Below are 19934 nucleotides of genomic sequence, written 5' to 3'. Positions count from 1 at the left end.
GCTTTCGAGACATATTCCACATAGTTCAGACTGTCCTTTATCTCACTTATAGCTCAATATGACTATGAACCACTGATCCTCCTGATTTCATTTTCCAGAACAGCTAGGATTAAAGAGAGGTACCAGCATGCCCTACTTGATGCAGTTTTAGAGATCAAACCCAAGGCTTCTTGAATGAGAATAAAGTACTCTACCAAATCTACTTCGGCAGCTGCAAGCCTTCCTGTTAAGGATAAGTCCAAGACAACATATCTTATTAACACATTATGCCTATGGCTGTAATCATTAAAGTCCTCTGCTGTCTAAATCAATATCAACTTCACACAAGCCAGAGCCATTTGAGAATATTGAATTTCAATTGAGTAAATAACCCCACCAAACTTTTGCCTGGAAAAGGCTTTGTTGAATTTTATTAACTAATGATTGCTATGGAAGGATATCCCAATTGGCAGTATCAGCTCTGAACTGATGGTACTGGATGCTATATATATAAAAAAAAAAAAAGTAGGATGATCAAAACATGGGGAATATGCCAGTATGCAATTTTCCTACATGTCCTCTACTTCAGGACTTACCTGCTCCAAATTCCAGTCTAGGGTTTCTGGTGTGACTTTCATGTAGGATGAATTACAAACTGAACTATGAACCAAAACATTTTCTTTCCCAGTTGATGTTGTTCATGATGTCTTATCACCTAAATACAATCCCTAACTAAGGCAAGTTAGTATGCCAATGTAGCTCATATGGAATACCAAGTACTGAATGTTCACGGTGGGCCAGATAGAGCATAGAAATAATAAACTTCACTGCTCATGATAATGCATACCTAATATCTATGTACGTGAAAGACAGGAGGATGAGTGTAAGTTCAATGCAATGCTGAGCTACATAGGGAGGTTCTGAGTCCAAAACAAAACAAAACAAAAACAAAAACAATATCAAAAACAAAGAAACACAAAACGGGAGATTAATGAGTTGCTAAACAAATAAAGCACTTGCTAAGCAATTGTGATGGCCTTCACTTCATTTTCAGAAGATACATGAATGTAAAGAGGTAAATGCATTCAGCAAAGTGATGCTCTGACTTCCACATGTGCTCTAGATCACATATGCTACCACATAATAATAATAATAGTAGTAGTAGTAGTAATCATAATAATAATAATAATTATTATAATAATTATAATAATAATAGTAATAAATGTGTTTTAAAAATGAAAAGAAAATTTATTCAGTCATATTATATTAGGCCTATAAAAAAAACTAGCACTGAGGAAGAGAAAATGGAGTAGTATTGAAAGTTTGAGGCAAGCATGAACTGCATTAAGAAGGTTAGCACCTTATAACTTTCTGTAGATATCCTGGCCAAAACAAGGTACATGAAAGTTTATTTCACACACAAATTCAGACTATAGTCCATCACTCTTGGGGCATCAGTGCAACAGGAAGTAGTAGAAACTTGACACAAGTCAAGAGTACAGATCAAGGAATTGATATGTGTATGGTTACTAGAGCTTAATTTGCTTTCTTTATTCTCATACTCTCCAGAATCCCCATCGTAAATAATGGTGTCACAACAAGGGAAGTTCTTCCCGTATAAATTAAAAGTAATCAAGATGCAGGCCCACAACCATGCTCACAGACTAAGTAGTATAGACAAACCTTCATTCAGATTTCCCTCCCAGGCAATTCTATATTGTTTTAAGTATATAACATTAACCATCACAGCTTCATTCATTGTTAACCTGTCACATAGACACATCACATTATGTTTTAGGCATAACCTACCAACACTTATTTCCAAAGTTCTCTGTGTGTTTAATAATGCAGAATACAGTTCAACTTTAAAAGTCCTCATAGTCTTTAAAAACTTTACCACATCAAAAAAATGTATTGTTATATCTTGTAGAAAATTATGTTATTGCTATGCATAATAGAATAATGTAAAAATTCTTATCACAAAATAAAAATACGTATTAGGAATAGCTAGTGATGATTATACAAAAAGCCAAAATCAAGCAGAGAAATGAAATCCTCTATTTCTGGGGCTTTTCATGGAGAAATCAGCTTTGGTGTCCCAATTCCTCTACATATGCTATCTTCAGCACACACAGATTTTCTCACCATTTAAACTGATTCCATTTCTCACCTCCAGATGTCCTTGTCCAGATATTAGATCATGTCCCATCATCCTGGCCTTTCTAATACTCTGGAATCTCTACAGTAGCTTAAACTTTACCTTCATAACTTCATGCAACAGCCTCTTGGGGCTTCTTTGCCAGGATTCAAACTCTGTCACACAGGTCTGGCCTCAGCTGTTCTTAAATACTGTCTTTTATATATTATATGCATCTTTTATATGTTAAATTTAGAAAAATGTAGACATTGCCACCAAATTTCATGACTGACCCAAGAGGTAACCTAGTTTCACTGGACCATAGCTGTAACATCATTTCTACAGTTAATGTATCTGAAACGTTTGACCATATTACATCAACACTAGTATCATTGGCGAATGTAAAACATACAGAGTTCCCAAAGCTTTTGAATCATTCCCAATTCTAAGGTATGTTAATTTTAGTTTTAAACAAATTCAACATATGTATTTTTGGTATGAACTTCATTGTACAAAGTTCCATTTCAAGGACTTGGGACTTTGTGATTAAAAATATGAACATAAGATGTTTAAAAAACATAAAATGTATGCACAATGAAATGTTTTGCCCACACACATCCAAATTCTCCCAATATGTCTTACATTTTCTAGCCTACATTCTCTATCTAATGTTGCCTTAATTCAAGGTGATTAATGATAAACACCTTTTTTCTGAAAATATATTTTTTCCAACTTCAGTAAAATAAAATAAAATAAAATAAAATAAAATAAAATAAAATAAAATAAAATAAAATAAAAGCCAATTCAGTTTAATAGTATTCATTTCTGTTTGCTGGAAAACTCAAGGTGATCGTGCTGTGCTTTAAACTATTTCCAGTATTTGATATGCTCTCTACTTTAAAGAGTTGACTCACATCTTAAGGGTACCCTGAGAAGTTCTGGTAAATAATTTTATAATATTCAGTCAAGTTCCTACAAATCCAAAGTAACCAAAATATCTTTAGAAATCTCCAACCCTTGAAAAAACATATTATCTTGCAGATTTTATAGTATATACACCTGTACTGGCTAGTTTTATGTCAACTTGACACAGCTGGGGTTATCACAGAGAAAGGAGCTTCAGTTGAAGAAATGCCTCCATGAGATCCAACTCTAAGACATGTTCTCAATTAATGAACAAGGTGGGAAGGCCCTTTGTGGGTGGGACCATCTCTGGGCTGGTAGTCTTGGGTCCTATAAGAGAGCAGGCTGAACAAGCCAGGGTAAGCAAGACAGTAAAGAACATCCCTCCATGGCCTCTGCATCAGTTCCTGCTTCCTGACCTGTTTGAGTTCCAGACCTGACCTCCTTAGTGATGTAAGCCAATAAATCCCTCCTTCCTCCCCAAATTGCTTCGTGGTCATGATGTTCTGTCCAGGAATAAAAACCCTGACTAAGACAACACCCTATCCTGTTACATATATTATGCTATTTTTTTCTAAGCCCAGTTTATAGAGATAATTATGTCTGACAGAAAATAAAGTTTATTAATTTGAACAAAGAGTTTCAATAACAGAATTTACTGTAGTTTTGGAGGGTTAACATGGTGAGTCAAAAAATGAGATGAACTGCCTTGTTGCTGCTCTAAGAACTTAAGAGGGTTTTTTGCAATGATGATTTGTGGGAATTTAAAAGGTATACATAACTACATGTGTATTGTGTGTGTGAGAGAGAGAGAGAGAGATTAGGATAAAGTAATTTGAATTATTATTATTATTAACAATTTTTCATACAATATATTTTGAGCATGTGTCCCATCACTGAATACCTCCCAAATTTTTTCCAACCATCATACCCAATTTAATGTTCTTTCTCTTTCTTTCTCTCTCTTTTTCTTTCTCTCTCTAAATGAAAAAAGCAAAAAAGCCTGAATCAACAACAACAAAAAATCATGAAATCAAAAAGCCTCAGAAAATCACACACACACACACACACACAAAACACACACACATACACACACACACACACAGACACACACACACACACACACACAAACACACACAGAGAGAGAGAGACAGAGGGAGAGAGAGAGAGAGAGAGGGAGAGAGAGAGAAAGAGAAAGCCAAAACAAACAACATCAAAGAATTCTACAAAAATAGCATGTGTTGCTCAACTCTCTGTAGGTATTAGTCAATTCTGGAATGTGGTTTACATGCACAGCAATATTCCATCAGAAAAAAAAAATGTTCTTTCATATGCTTGAGGGTCTCAATTTAGAACAGAGTCTATGTCCATTTCCCCATCTAAGTGTTGGGTTCTCACCTATCTTGAACTTGTACAGGTTTCATTTGTGCTACCACAGTCTTTTGAATTCTTATCTTTAACAACATTTTGTCTGGAAGAGAATGAAGAGGAAACCATATTTTTATGAAACTTAATAAATAAGTTTTCTCCACTTAAGAATAAGAACAAATTTGTTGTTAGAGTTATTACATCTCTCTTTTCTAAGAGACCATCTCATTGCAGATATGTGTTCATTCCAACTATGAAATAACTAATATCATAATGTAAACATTTAGTTATCTTCCAATATTGGTAAATATTTACAATTCAACTGATTTGGTAAATCAATTCAAAACTGACATTACCAATTTGAAAATTAAATAACTGTTTATTAAAATTACTAAAGTATAAAAATAAGTATGATTGCTATCAGAAAATATTGCCTTAATAAAATTAAGCATAAGTGAAGTAACAATTTTACTTAATATAGATTGTATCTCATATTCATCAATACTATTTTAAGATATTATAGTCTTTATATATGCATCTGGGATTAGATGACATGCTGAATTTCACTGCCTGAAATAATAATTAGAGATGGTAGATGGCTGGAAGGAAACTGGATTTGATTTTTATACTGATTGTGTTTTTATAATACTAATATTTAAATCCATTGGTTACTACACTAAACCTTTTTGAATCACTTTTTTTCATATTTTAAAATCTTATGCTACCTCCTTTACTACATAGCAAGGCATTATTCAACAGATTCTTAATTTGTTAAATTGTTCTTTGTGAATGACAATGATGTGTAAGAATATTAAAATCATCAATATACTCACCAAATAACTTCAATGTTTTTAATATGTTGAAGGAATTTTTATATTCTGCATCTGTTAGAAAAATATCTTAATGATCATTAGACACAGCACTGGAAGGAATTAGGGTATTTTTTTTCTTTGAGCTTAGAGATGGGTGAGTCCATCAGTAACATTTAGAATTTCTTTTTACCATGAACATTCTTGAATCTCGACTGTCCTGACCCATGAAACAATCGAACAGGGTCTGAGAAACCACCTAAGGAGAGAATGGGGAACAAGAAACACAAAGAATGGACAGCAAGACAAAAAAAAAAAAAAAAAACAACAACAACAACAACAACAACAACAACAAAAAACCTGATCAAGCTGACAAATTTTGTTTTTCCCAGGCAGGTTTCATTCCCATAAAAACAGGAAATGGGGAGTGAAAATGATGCGAAATCACTTTGTTTCTGGGGGAATGCACCTGTTCCCCAAAGCAGGATATTGACTAGGTAAAAAAATTTCAGGAGGAGGAACAGAACAGAGTGGGTTGCTAAGTACCTTTCCACAAGATCTATAGCTATTTGTTCTTAACTGGGACTAGTACTTTCCTACAGAGGCCTCAACTTTTCCCACAGAAATCTCAACTAAGATAGGACTTTTCCACTAAGGCCAAAAATTTGTTAGTAAGGACTTCTGGCTGACAAGGCAGTTAACTTCACCCAGAGTCAGTCCCAACACTTGACTATAAATACTGCACCTGGAAATTAAAAATAATATTTGTTTGCATGAGATGCAAATATGAAAATGTCTTCATTGGATTAATAACTTTTGGATTAGAATGGCTAGAAGATAAATACGAAAAGATAAATTAAAATGAAGTTAACTCCATTGTGTAGATGTACCACATTTTCTGTATCCATTCCTCTGTTGAGGGGCATCTAGGTTCTTTGCAGCTTCTGGCTATTATAAATAAGGCTGCTATGAACATAGTGGAGCATGTGTCCTTCTTACCAGTTGGGGCATCTTCTGGATATATGCCCAGGAGAGGTATTGCTGGATCCTCCGGTAGTACTATGTCCAGTTTTCTGAGGAACCACCAGACTGATTTCCAGAGTGGTTGTACAAGCCTGCACTCCCACCAACAATGGAGGAGTGTTCCTCTTTCTCCACATCCACGCCAGCATCTCCTGTCACCTGAATTTTTGATCTTAGCCATTCTGACTGGGGTGAGGTGGAATCTCAGGGTTGTTTTGATTTGCATTTCCCTGATGATTAAGGATGTTGAACATTTTTTCAAGTGTTTCTCTGCCATTCGGTATTCCTCAGGTGAGAATTCTTTGTTCAGTTCTGAGCCCCATTTTTTAATGGGGTTATTTGATTTTCTGAAGTCCACCTTCTTGAGTTCTTTATATATGTTGGATAATAGTCCCCTATCTGATTTAGGATAGGTAAAGATCCTTTCCCAAGCTGTTGGTGGTCTTTTTGTCTTATTGACGGTGTCTTTTGCCTTGCAGAAACTTTGGAGTTTCATTAGGTCCCATTTCTCAATTCTTGATCTTACAGCACAAGCCATTGCTGTTCTGTTCAGGAATTTTTCCCCTGTGCCCATATCTTCAAGGCTTTTCCCCACTTTCTCTTCTATAAGTTTCAGTGTCTCTGGTTTTATGTGAAGTTCCTTGATCCACTTAGATTTGACCTTAGTACAATGGAGTATTACTCAGCTATTAAAAAGAATGAATTTATGAAATTCCTAGCCAAATGGATGGACCTGGAGGGCATCATCCTGAGTGAGGTAACACATTCACAAAGAAACTCACACAATATGTATTCACTGATAAGTGGATATTAGCCCCAAATCTAGGATACCCAAGATATAAGATATAATTTGCTAAACACATGAAACTCAAGAAGAATGAAGACTGAAGTGTGGACACTATGCCCCTCCTTAGATTTGGGAACAAAACACCCATGGAAGGAGTTACAGAGACAAAGTTTGGAGCTGAGATGAAAGTAGGACCATGTAGAGACTGCCATATCCAGGGATCCACACCATAATCAGCATCCAAACGCTGACACCATTGCATACACTAGCAAGATTTTATCGAAAGGACCCAGATGTAGCTGTCTCTTGTGAGACTATGCCAGGGCCTAGCAAACACAGAAGTGGATGCTCACAGTCAGCTAATGGATGGATCATAGGGCTCCCAATGGAGGAGCTAGAGAAAGTAGCCAAGGAGCTAAATGGATCTGCAACCCTATAGGAGGAACAACATTATGAACTAACCAGTACCCCGGAGCTCTTGACTCTAGCTGCATATATATCAAAAGATGGCCTAGTCGGCCATCACTGGAAAGAGAGGCCCATTGGACTTGCAAACTTTATATGCCCCAGTACATGGGAACGCCAGGGCCAAAAAGGGGGAGTGGGTGGGCAGGGGAGTGGGGGTGGGTGGATATGGGGGACTTCTGGTATAGCATTGGAAATGTAAATGAGTTAAATACCTAATAAAAAATGGAAAAAAAATTAAGTTAACTATTGGGTAAGTAAACCTAATTAATATGCTTTATTGGCAAAACCAGAAACTAATATAGAGAAAACCATCAAAGTTTCAACATTAAGATCAAAAGAGCTATGAAACAAAAACCTTTTTAAAAGTAGGGATGTGAAAATTTTAATTTCTCATTTGTTTAGTGTTGCATGAGACTGTAGAAAAAATAGTGACAATGGGATGGAAGTCAACATAAGATTCAAAGTCACACAAAACATTAAAATAGACAGCATTTGCTAAATAAAAGTGTAATTTCAAAACTTAGTGAAATATTTATTAATAAAATACTATTTGATAGCATGTGGCAATGAGCAGTCTAAAGCCCACACTAAAACGTTAGCTTATCTTTGTAGTTATTAATAGTATGCCAAAATTGGCATGTCTTCCTTTGAGACACGGATGCATTTGATGAAATCATATTCTCTCTAAAATTTTCATAACATCAACACTGCTCACAAGTATGAAGAAAGCAATGACTTGACTAGCTATTAATGTTGCAGTAAGTTTGTATTTTATTTTAATTTATTTACATTCCAAATATCCCACCTCCTAATCCCACTTCCTACAGTTCTTCAACCCATTCTTCTTCCCCATTTCCTCTGAGAGGGTGTTCCACAAGCCACCCACCCCATCTCACCTCAACATATCCCACACCAGCATCCCTGATGCATCAAGTCTCTCCAGGATTCAGTCTATCATTTCACACTGGGCTGGAAAAAGCAGTACTCTGCTTCATATGTGCCAGGGGCCATGGACTAGCCCACGTATGCTCTTTGGCTGGTGGCTTAGTCTCTCAGATCTTCCTGGGAGTTTGGGTTAATTGACACTCTTGGTAGTCCTATGGGGTTGTCATCTTCTTCAATTCTTTCAAACTTTTCTCTAACTCTTCTGTATGCGTCCAATGATTAACTGTAATTATCTGCATGTGTCTCAGTCAGTTGTTGTTAGAGACACTAGGGGCCCTGTCTATTAACTGGAGGTGGTCTTTCCAGGTTCCATCTCCCCACTCTTGGGCATTTCGGCTAAGATCACCACCGAGTTCCGGGAGCCTCTAACATCCCAAGTCTCTGGGACTTTCTAGAGTTCCTAAGAGCTCCCCACCACCAGAATACACGTCTGGTACATGGATCAGACCCTCTGAAACTGGAATCATGGATGATTTAAACTTACAAAGAATGTGTAGAGAAACAAATGTTTTCTCTGGAAGAGTACTGGCTATCACTCCTTACCACTGAGCATCTCTGCAATTCAAGAATAGTATTTTTTTAAGACAAGATGTGTTTTCTAGAAGTTCTTCTATTGGAAATTATAGATAAAATCTTTTGTAACATGATGTTAATTGTCTGAGAATATGTTTCCCATCTGTACCGTAAATACTAGATTAATTTAAAATGTTAACTGTCACTAAACAACATTAATAACTATTTTACATTCCATTTTTCATGCAGGTTATTGAAGACTAAGTAAATAGTCTGATGTTATTCTGGGCATGTTTGTGCACACCTTTATTCCCAGCACATGGGAGGCAGAGGCAGGTGGATTTCTGAGTTTGAGGCCAGCCTGGTCTACAAAGTGAGTTCCAGGATAACCAGGGCTATAGAGTGAAACTCTGTCTCACAAAACCAAAATAAATAAATAAATAAATAAATAAATAAATAAATAAATAAATAAATAAATAAATAAATGAAATAAAAATTAAAAATAAAAATAAAAAAGAAGTCTGATTTTATTGTGTGAATTGAGCATTTAAAATTAATGCAAAATATAACATATGATTATTCCCACAATGAAGATATCCATGAGATATCTTATGTGATAAAATGTTTTAGCAGTGAACTATATTTTAACAGAGAGATCATTGAGAAGCCCTTATCTTGTGTCCTTTATTATCCGAAATAGGGTGTATTATGTGTATGTATGTATATATGTATGTATGCATTGTATGTGTGTGTCTTTCTGTGAGTGTATTTGAACTTTGTGAGGGTGCGAAGAGAAAGCGTTATGAACCAAGCAGTTCAGGAAGGTTGTGGTGGGGAGTCTCCTCTGGAGTTATACATCCCAGGATTTGGCTATATTTGAAACCAGCAAACTCTAACAATAGTCTTGCTAATATCCCCTTCTAAATTTGAATCATATCTCTACACCCATTGCCCACATTGTTGTTGTATGAACAAAATATGGATGCTGTAAATTCAAACTATGCCCTTGTGATTCAATAACAATCTCAGTTAACTACTAAGACATCTCTTTAGATACTCTTTTGTGAACACAGACAAATAATAAAATTCTTCTAGTTTTAGAGCTTTATGATAGCTATGAATTTCAACAAGATATCATAAGGAGCTATTAATGATTAGAGGTTTGGCAAAGATAAGTGCTTGATCATGGACCATTTTCCACTTTGGTTAATGCCTCACATGTTGAATTATACCATATCAGAATATACATGAATATTTGTCTTAAGCATTACACAGTATAAGAAAATTAACAGAATAGGAAAGTGAATGGAAGATAGTTTTGACATTAGTAAATAATTTACAAAATTATTTTTAAGATGGAATTTAAAATGAGAGATAGTAATGGTTAGTGAATTTGTTAAAAAAAACAAAATTTTTTGTGGAGAAAATAATTTTCTACACTAGATCTTTAGGCTAGTCTGTTACAATAGGGGAAAATAACTAGTATTGGTAAGACATAATTTTTATTTGCAGTATTCAGTAGGCTAATGAAGAAAAATCATACTTTCCAAGGAAATTTGAGCTATGTAGTGAGATCCTATGGCTTAATAAGTGTTCTATTAATACAAGATACCATCACCAGGAAAATATTGTAAAATGAAACTATTTAATCATGACTTGCTTACAGTTTCAGAGATTTAGTTCATTTTTACTGTGGTGGGAGTGCAGTAGCATGTAGACAGACATGTTAATTGAGCAGTAGCAAGAGAATCTTCAGATAGAAAGAAGAGAGAAACTCTGGTCTTGTAATGGACATTTTGAAATATCAAAATAATACCCAGTGTCAATACTTCCAAAAATGTTATACCCATTTCAACAAGGTCATACTTATTCCAACAAGGCCATACCTGCTTACTCTTTCAATAATGTTATTCAGTACTTATTCAAATATATGAACCTTATGGGGGCCATCCTTATTCACACTGTTTCTAAATACTTTATTTAAATTGGACACTTTACTTATTTGCATTTCAAATGTTATCTCCATTCCATTCTTTCCATCTACAACCCCTATATCCCATCTCCCCTTACCCTGATTCTATGAGGGTGCTCCCCCAACCACCTACCCACTCCTGCCTCACCGCTCTAGCATTAGGCACAGAGTGTGGAATAACCACGATACAACTCACAAACTACATGAATTTCAGGAGGAAGTAAGACCAAAGAGTGGATGCTTCCATCCTAATTAAAACGGGGAACAAAATATTCAAGGGACGTAGATGATGGGAGGGAATTGTGAAGAAGAGAAGTGGGGGAGCAGAAAAAGAGGGGAAGAATCAGGCATGGGAGAAGACAGGAGAGTTGTTCAGAGCGTCAGGACATTGAACAGGGGTGTATAGCAACTGGGGGATGAGGAACTGTTGGTAAAAAACAGAAAGTCCCAGATGCTAAGAAAGCAAGAGCTTCCCAGGACTCCAGAAGGATGGCAGTAGCTAAAATACTCCCACAAAGGGGACGGGAAAACCTGTTGAGACTAAATATATTTTTTAAAGAGAGATAATAAAGTATTCTCTCCCTTCCTCTTTCTCTGTTTCTGTCTGTCTGTCTCTGTCTCTGTCTCTCCCTCTCCTTTCCTTCATCTCTCCCTCCATCCCTCCCACTCGGTTGTGTGGTGTGGTATGGTGGTGGTGGTGGAGGTGGAGATGGTGTGTGTGTGTGTGTGTATGTGTGTTTGTGTGTGTGTGTGTGTGTGTGTGTGTGTGTGTGTGTGTGTGTGTGTGTGTGTGTGCATGTGAACACAGACATTCCTGTGAAGAAATGCCATGGAGTGCATGTATAGGTCAGATGACATCAGAAGTCACTTTTATTTCTCTGCAATATCGGATATAAGAGTCAAACTCAGGCTGTCAGGTTTGGCAGGAAACCCTTCACCAGTTGAACCATCTCTACTGCCCATAACATAAAGGTCTATATCTATTTTTGTTTAGTCTATATATAGTTTAGCTGACTATGGATTTACTTTCTTGCTGTATCCTGGCATAAAGACATTCTTCATATTTCTTGAGTAATTGAAAGAAGGAAAGAAGGAAAGAAGGAAGGAAGGAAGGAAGGAAGGAAGGAAGGAAAGAAGAATAAAATTATAATTTAGAAGTGGTATGTATTTTAAAGGATGTGATATTTGAAAAATAATTGTCCCACATATGTTCAGATATATGAACTATTGGCTCCTCCATACTCTGAGATATAAGAATTCTTGGCTTCCCCAAAGCCTCAGACACATTAGTATCCCAGGTGGTGCTGATTGAGAAGATTATGGAACTTGTATGTCTTAAAGCCTTGCTGGAGGAAGTATGCCAATAGACAGGCTTTGAGAGTTTATTACATCTCCCCACATCCAGTTCCCTCTCTGTTTTCTGTATGTGGCTGGAGATGTGATCTCTCACCTTGCTGCTATCCCTGCCCACTGGCTCTCCTACCATTGTGAACTATCCCTCAATATTAAGCAAAGAAATAAATCATAAAATAAAATAAAATCCCTATCTTCCATAAATCACTTTATGTCATAGTATTTTATCACAACAAGGTAAAAACTAAAATTGAAGACTTCCTTGGAATATAAGCTGCTGTACATTAAGGTAAAATAATGAAGTCATGAGGCAAATCAATGATATTACTGAAAAAGGACTACTGAAATCCCCATAATATTATATATTAGCAAGTAGTATAGTAGTGATGTTACTTTCAGAAATGTACTATGGTTATTTAAAGTATTACTATTAAAGAAAAAATAGATAAATGGTATATGAGAACTCTATCCTGACAATGTTTCTGCATATATAAAATTAATCTAAAACAAAAATTGAAGATTAAATAATTAAGCTTGAGATATTCCTTCCTTTTATGAATATTCAGTAGGGACGTATAATTTAGGAGAAATAACAGATGTTTCAAGCCTTTGTTTCATAAGGCTTCTGCTACTCTGAAAATGTTTATGCAAACTGAAACGCCCAAGATAAAAATCAGTAAAGAAAATTGTATTTGAACACTGACATTCTTATTATGAACCACACATATGTAAACAAATTAAAATAGTAACATAAATATTTATCTTGCTAACATTTAAAATATTGAGTAATGAAGTATTTGTGCATATTTTACTGTCTTGAAACAGAATCTCAACAATTACCTTAGGCTGTTTTTTTCACTCAAAGGCCTCATGTCTTAGTCTTCCAAGTATGGCTGTAGCTATGAGTATTAACTACCACACCAGCAAGAATTGTTTTAGATATTTACAAGAAAACTATTAGCTGGGATATAGGTATCTGCACCGTAGATTTTGTAAGAGAAAGAAGAATAAAATATTAATAAATTAGAATATGTTAAAAAATTCAGTTTTGTTGCTCATTTCCTGAACAGAAAATAAATCATGATTTATATATCATATATCCAGGATTATGTGTATAAGCTTATGTGTATTTGTGTGTGTGTGTCTGCACACACATGCACATGCACACACATGTGCACGTATCTAACTTATTTCTAAACATATAGCTTACATATAACTCTTCAAAATAAAATATCAGTTAACTCACAAAATGTCATGTTATAAGATATTAGTTCAGTTTTTAGGGTAGAAACCTAGATGTCAGAAAAGTTAGTATTTTTTTTTTATATTATGAAGATAGTTATATACACTTGAGTATGTTTGACTTTTTCCCTTTAACATAGAAATGAATAATGGTTTGAAAAGTTGGTACTCTTTTTCAAACTTTTTGTTTGATCTTCCTGAGTTTTAAATCATGCACCCAGTCCCACTTATCTCCTCATCACCTTGTATCCTGCTTCCACCATTGCAACCACCCCAACAGAATAAGAATCTCACTGTGGAATTTGTAATGTCACAGTGTATATCCCACAGTTTGCCTTTTTATTTACACTTCTTTGTTTCCAAGTTGTTCATTTTAATGAGTCTTAAGAGGTCTCTGCCTTCTACTATACTATCAGTACTAATTCATAAGTAACTCCTCTCAGATATCCTGTTGTTGCCCTTTGTCATGGATATCCTGTAGTATGGGATCTGTAGGGTGGTCATTTTAATCTACTTCAGCAGTTCACCAATGGGGGTCAATGTTGTGGTGGGGCAATTCAAACCCCAGGATATGGGCCTGAGAGGGATCTGGCTAATCAGACCACCAGCTCTGCCACACTACCACCATCTGGGAGAGCTTTTCTGCCCTTCCCAAGCTTCCCTTTCCAAAGTTGCAGCCAACAAGGGGCAGAAACAACTTTCATGCTACCATACCCTCAGTGCTGTCTCATTTGCGCCCCTGCCATCAAAGCCAGATTTACTGTGCTGCCCAGACAAGGTAGAGGGGTCATACTCTACAGTGCTACAGCAGATAAGGAATGGAGCCAGGTCTCTAGTTCTCACTCCCTCTGAGCATGCTCACAGGTAACCCCCCAAACAAGGGCCAGCTCCTCCCTGCTGCTCAGATGAGGTGCATGGCCTAATCTCCCAAGTGCTGCAAGAGGTGATTGGGACATTATTCCTGGGCTCATGAAACCATCAGGGACAGCTCTCCTGCCAACGGTGGTGAGGGCAAAAGAGAGGGAAGGGGACTCTCCTTTGTCCAAACCACTGCACAGCACACAAGAGGCAGGACCAGTTTTCACATGCCCATGCCCACCAGGTAGCTGATCAGAAAGCCCCAAATCTAGGGCCAGCTCTACTCTGCTGCTCAATCAAGGAAGGCTGTCACTAGAGGCAGGTTTTGAGATCATATATGCTCATGTCTGGCCAGTGTGTAGACAGCTTCTTTTTGCTGCCTGTGGAGGAAGATTAGGAGCTCTTGGCTTCATCTCTGGCTCTAACAAAAGATCTTCCTGAAAACTACCATGCTTCTCGGCAAGACAATAATGAAATTAACCTCTGAAACTGTAAGTCAGCCCCAGCAAGGTTCTTTGCTTTATAGGAATTACTGTGGACATAGTGTCTCTTCATAACAACAAAACCCAAATTTGACACTTTGCATCTTTACCCTCCAATTCGTTCTCTAAATTTCTTTCTCACATTCACATTTTATTTTATACTCTATGATAATTATTAAAACGTCCAGGTAATAGTAAATAAACAGTAAATTACTAAGATTTCTTTTTGTGAATCTATTCAACATTTTATCATTTTTATCATAAATGTAACACTGTTCTTGTTTCGAATACAAATAAAATCTCAAAGTAAAATGAACTGTAATAAGAGGATATTAGCCAAAGAAGTACAGATTTCCTAGGATATAATCCACAGAACTCAAGAAACTTAACAACAAGAAGGGTCCAAGTGAGAATGCTTCAATCACACTTGTAAGGGAGAAGAAAAAATTCACAGGAGGCAGAGAGAGAGAGAGAGAGAGAGAGAGAGAGAGAGAGAGAGAGAGAGAGAGAGAGAGAGAGAGAGAGAGAGAGAGAGAAAGAGAGAGAGAGAGAGAGAGAGAGAACTGGGTGGGAGATGGGAGGGGGAGAAAAAAAATGAACACATTCAGGTATGGGAAGGCAGGAGAGGAGCCATGAGGGTTAGCAGCTCTCCCAAGTCTGACTGCCCAGAGCATAGGAGGAACTCTGGGCAGATGTGGGCTATCCTCCCTACCCCTCCTTCCCCTGCCCTCATTAGTTTCCACATATTTGGTTCTAAATTTTCATTTTTTATTAAGTCTATGACAATCCTAGAACTGAGGTATCACAAAACTGGTTCATCCTTGTTTTCTGCAATGATCACTTTTCATAATATTAAAAGAGCTGGAGTTCTATTCATCCCTTCATGTTAAAATTAACTAGGTCCTAAGATTGCTGTTTTTACTGACTGCATGTGCTGCTGTTCCCAGTCCATGTCTCCATTCAGAGATCAAAAACCCGCAGCACCCTTATGACTTGACTAGGACAATTGAGAATCCTGAAATGGGTTACTGGGCCCAACTGGCTAATAAAGAAAAGCCACTTGGGATGTCATGGTTTCCATATTTAACGTTTGATCTGTGCCGGCTGGCTGATAACTCATGGCCTGACAACCAACAGATTTTACAACATTCATACACTAAGTAGACTTAGGGAGATGTTTTTATATGTCTGAGGAAAAGAGAACTGTGGCATATGGGGAACCAGAACAATTCTATTATGCTTTTTGTGGTTGTGAAACATCGGGATGGAAGGCATCAATGGAAGATTTTATCACAGTCACCTGACAGGGGAGGAAATCTGAAGTTCAACTTAAGTTCACTAGCCTATGAAAGAAGGAAAAGGGCTGGGAAACTGGGAAACCTTGGGGCCTCCGATTTTATATTATTGGGGGGAAAAACATCAAACTCATTTTCACAATTAGGCTCCTGATAAAACCAATAGTAAACCCCCTGAATGTGACTGTAGGACCAAACCGAATTCTGGCAAACACTAAACCTATACCGAGATGTCTTGTCCTGAAAAACCTATGCCAAAGTCTGTTCTCAAACCAGTGTTTGTTGACCTCCCATTCCTTCCCAAGCAGGCTCCCCGCCCCCGTAGATCTGCTCTGGTCAATGATGCTAAAAACCTTTCAGATTTTGACCAGTTCCCAACCAGAGCTAACCATCTTCTGCTGGCTGTGTTATTATGCCATAAACCCTTTTTATGAAGATGTTGGATTTATGTCTAAATATAAAGAGTCCGAGAGAGACACTGCATGCATATGGTCCCAAGAGAAGAAACTTAACCATACAGACCATATCAGGACAGGGGACCTTTCTGGGAAAAGTTCCCTTTTCACATCAACATATTTGTAACCAAAATACCCCTATGGTGCATTCCAAACGGGTTATTTCCGCCGAACTGGCCTGGTGGGCCTGTTCAATAGGGTGGACTCTGTGTGTGCATGGAGAGGTTCTTAATTCCCCTACTGCAAAGGAGTTCTCTATTCTAGTCCAATTGGTGCCATGCATAACCTATTATTCAGAGGAAATAGTGCTGAAGAACCTAATAGGGCATGTTGGGGGAGACCTCAAAAGAGAGAAGAGAGAAACTATTTCCCTAACGTTGGCTATAATTTTGGGAGCAGGGCTACCTGGTGCAGGCACTGGGATAGCAGCCCTAACATTGTAAGAGAATAACTATACAGCCTTAAATTAGATACAGATCAAGACAGCCAATGCTTAGAAAAATCGATTGCACACCTAGAGTGAAATGTAGATTCCCTGGCTGAGATAGTTGAACAGAACAGACAAGGGTTAGACTTTGTGTTCCTGCATCAGGGAGGCGTGTGTGTTGATGTATTCAAAGAAAGTTATTTTATGTAAATCACTCTGGCATCAAAGAATTACTAGCTAAGGTTAGAGAAAGCATAGAGAGGTGCCAAAGAGAACAAGAAAACTCCAAAATCTGGCATCATTCCCTATTTGATAATTCCCCATGGTTAACTACTCTCATTTCCACAATTACAGGGTCCCTTATAATTTTTTTGTTGCTGCTCTAATTTGGGCCATGCATAATTAAAAAGCTTTTGCAGTATATAAAGCAGAGATTATGGACTATTCAACTGATGGTGATGAGGTCCCAGTATAAACCATTTAGCACAGATGATTTAGGCCTATAAAGAGTCCAAGATTGGCCTCTAGCGTCTCCAAAAAGAGGGGAGAATGTTGTAACCCTCAGATTACTAATACTAGAGAGACTTCAGTGTTGTACAGACAGAGGCTCCCATCCTCCTTTCCCCCTTCCCCCTTCCCCTGCGGCTATGCAGATAGCAAACAGGTGGTTTCTGTCCTGCATCCTCCTGCAGCAGACTGGGCTGCCTCTTCCTCCCCTAGAGTTACAAAGAAAGGGCCCAAAGTGAGGACACATTCTCTCTGCCTCTGTGTCTGCAAAAACCAAAACTCCTGCTGGAAAGAACTCCAAGTACCTATCCTTGAGACCTTAGAGAAAAAGCAAGCTCAAGGGACACCATGAAAAAAGTAAAAGGTAAACAGATGTCAGGTCACAGACAGATAAAACTGGCCATAAAGTTAGTCCTTGAACAGACACTCATTACCGCCCTCCCACTTCAGTACTATTACACCTTCTAGTCACCTTTTCTGTAAATATTTACACAATTCCTATACTGTATATAAACCCAATGTTTTTTGGATTCAGGGTCACTTGCCAGCATTCAATCAGTGAATGCTGTTGGGCAAACCAAGGTTGAACTTGAAAATAAGACTTTTTTTGTGAGTTTCAGTAGAGTTTGTAATTCTTGGGCTCATCTGGGTTTCCTGTGGACCCAGAGCATAACATACTTAGCCGTTAAGAAAGAGGACATAAAAAAAAATTCAAAACCACCACCACCACCAACAACAACAAAAACAACAACAACAAGAAAAACAAAAACAAAAAACAAAACAAAAAATAAATGAGGACATCGTGAGATTAATAGGCATACAGATGGAACCAGAAAATACCATGGTTAGTGAGGTAACTCAGACACAAAAGAACATTCATGGTATGTATTCATTAAAAATGGATATTAGCCAAAAACCCAAAACCAAACAAAACCAAACCAAACAAACAATAAAATACAGAATACACAGGATACATACAGTCCACAGAACTCAAAGAGCTCAACAAGCTGGCATACCCAAGTCAAGTCACCTCGGGCCTAATTGGGAGGGAGAAGAAAGCAACCACAAGTTGGGAGGGAAGAAAGAACATGGAAGGGAAAGTGGAAAGGGGTAGAGTGGGGGATGGTTTCTGATCTGGTATTGGATAAGGGAAAAAGACTGAAGCCTTGAGGGCCAGCAGAAATAAGGGAAATAGGCAAACTCAGGAAATAGGATGTTTCAAGGATGCCCTATAATGCACCAGAGACCTGGGATGTGAGAGATTCCAGCTTCTGGCTATTATAAATTAGGCTGCTATGAACATAGTGGAGCATGTGTCTTTATTACAAGTTGGAACATCTTCTGGGTATATGCCCAGGAGAGGTATTACTGGATTGTCCTGTATTACTATGTCCAATTTTCTGTGGAACCACCACACTGATTTCCAGAGTGGTTGTACCAGCTTGCAATCTCACCAATAATGGAGGAGTGTTCCTCTTTCTCCACATCCCCGCCAGCATCTACTGTCACCTGAATTTTTGATCTTAGCCATTCTGACTGGTGTGAGGTGGATGGAATCTCAAGGGTGTTTTGATTTGTATCTCTCTGATGATTAAGAATGTTGAACATCATTTTGCTTCTCATACATTCTGTATTCCTCTGTTGTGAATTCTTTGTTTAGCTCCATACCCCATTTTTAATAGGGTTATTTGATTTTTTGGAATTCATCTTCCTGAGTTTTTTATATATATATTGGATATTAGTCTCATATATGATTTAGGATAGGTAAAGATTCTTTCCCAATATATTGGTGTTCTATTTGTCTTATTGACAGTGTCTTTTGCCTTACAGAAGCTTTGCAATTTTCTGAGGTCCGGTTTGTGGATTCTTGATCTTACAGCACAAGCCATTGCTCTTCTGTTCAAGAATTTTCCCCCTGTGCCCATATCTTAATGGCTTTAATCCACTTTCTTCTCTATAAGTTTCAGTGTCTCTGGTTTTATATGGAGTTCCTTGATCCATTTAGACTTGAGCTTCTTTTTCTTTCTTTTCTAGATCTATTGGATTTTTTGCTAATATTCATTATAGAACAATACGTGAAATGTTTGTAAAAAACATTCCTAAATGTTCCATAACCTTCCCAAACACTGTCTCTAGCTGGAGACCAACTATTTAAATATATTAGCCTACTCAAAATATTATATATTCAAATCATAATAAGACTGAAGCTATGGTGACAGCTAGAGGCGTAAATTGCTTCTGAGTAAAATTTTCATACTAAATGGACAACTTTAACCATAGAACAGGCACTAAGTTAACATGTCAGTGGTGGGCATAAATATACCACCTCCTGTTTAAACGTGTACACTGTGTTTAAACTGTAAGACAGACTTTGCAACACCTATTCTCTTGTTTGTCTTCACAATATTTTA

Source organism: Mus musculus, chromosome Y, assembly GCF_000001635.26.
Source record: "Mus musculus strain C57BL/6J chromosome Y, GRCm38.p6 C57BL/6J".
NCBI classification, from domain to species: Eukaryota; Metazoa; Chordata; class Mammalia; order Rodentia; family Muridae; genus Mus; species Mus musculus.
Note: the sequence above shows the minus strand (reverse complement) of the source record.